Genomic DNA, 1,576 nt, shown 5'->3' on the forward strand with positions numbered 1-1,576 from the left:
TGTCCCTGGACCACTTCTGCTAGCAGTTCTTCCTGAGAAGTTCGAGTTCTGGGAGCAACTGGAAGTGTCTGTTTCTGTGGGACTTTAACATAAAAAGCAAAAAAGATGGAAATACAAATGCATCAACACTCAATAGTGAACATTTCATATTAAACATAAATGCCTCCTTGGCTTTAGACTAGAACATATAAGGCGTTCAAAATAGTGCATAGATACTACTCATTTTTTTTCTCTACAATGTTCTTGAGAGAGATAACTGACTTATTACCTATATGTACATAAACAATTTTAAGCCACATGCCATGAATATGATACATCACACTACAATACAACATACATGTATTCATTTTTAAGCAAATGCAGTTTAGGCTCTGCTTCATGATCTTCTATCAATTTTAAACTGTAATTTAGATAACCTAAGAAAGAAATTTCAGTGCTATTTCTTAAAACTTGGAGATTATAAAAGCAGGATATTTCAAGGTCGTAGAAATTCTCTAAATTTCTCATCATTCTAGACAGTTAACATTGCTGATAAACCAGAAAAGGGAATGTAAATAGATAAATTGTTAGGTCAAGTGTTGACCCTTGCCTGATAATCCTTATTCTATTTGCCAAAACCCATTTAATTTTATGCTCAAGTTAAATTAGGGAAAGTGCTTAAAAGCAAGAGGACAGAGGAGTATCAGGATCAAAAATTAGATGGCTAACAGTTTACTCCACTTCAGGAAGGTGGTCACAAAAAGAGATGCAAGAGAGAATGGACAAGCAGAGCAATGCTGTAAGAGCATTCATCAAATCCACAGCAAAAATTTAAAAATATTTTCAGAGTAGGTAATTACCATCATCTTAACACAAATTTTACACACTGGCTAAAGCAAGTCAGACAGAGTCCAGAATTTAATGACAACATAACACCCAGCATTTAGTCTGCATTTCAGAATGAACTTTCCTTAAAGAGCAGCTCAGAGCTGATTCATCTCCTTTGTTTTAAAAACATGTAATACCTTTACATTTTCTCATAAAATGATTTAGTACTTCCAGGAGGACTGGGGCAGGAACATCACAAATGAGGCAATTCTCTGTCTTATATTCTATTAATGGGTTCCACTGAAAAAAACCAATCTGTTTATATATTAGTTTTAAAAAAATTTCTGTAACTTCAGCCACTTATTATCCAATTTTACTCTTTTTGTTGAAAGACAGGGTCTCACTTTGTCACTCAGGCTGTATTTCAGTGGCACAATCATTGCCTGCTAGAACCTCAAACTCCTGGGCTCACATGATCCTTCTGCCATACCCTCCTGAGTAGCTGGGACTACAAGTATGTGCCATCATGCTCGGCTAATTTTTTAAATTTTTTTGTAAAGAGGGAGTCTCGCTATGTTGCCCAGACTGGTCTTGAACTCCTAGCCTCATGGGATCTCTCCACCTTGGCCTCCCAAAGTACTGGGATTACAGATGTAAGCCATTGTGCCTGGCTTCCAATTTTATTCCCTTTTATATATCATAAATTCATATCTAACATTGAATCTAATGTTATTAACACAAAAGTTCCACTTTTATTAAGATTCTTTTT

General features: G+C 35.4%; 1 protein-coding gene across 1 annotated transcript in view; it reads right to left on the minus strand.

The window, feature by feature from the left end:
• ZC3H14 (zinc finger CCCH-type containing 14) overlaps window positions 1-1,576 on the minus strand; it is a 59,891-nt gene that overhangs the window by 39,443 nt on the left and 18,872 nt on the right. The window lies entirely within an intron of this gene.

The sequence above is a fragment of the Propithecus coquereli genome, unplaced genomic scaffold, assembly GCF_000956105.1.
Source record: "Propithecus coquereli isolate 6110/MARCELLA unplaced genomic scaffold, Pcoq_1.0 Scaffold152, whole genome shotgun sequence".
NCBI classification, from domain to species: domain Eukaryota; kingdom Metazoa; phylum Chordata; class Mammalia; order Primates; family Indriidae; genus Propithecus; species Propithecus coquereli.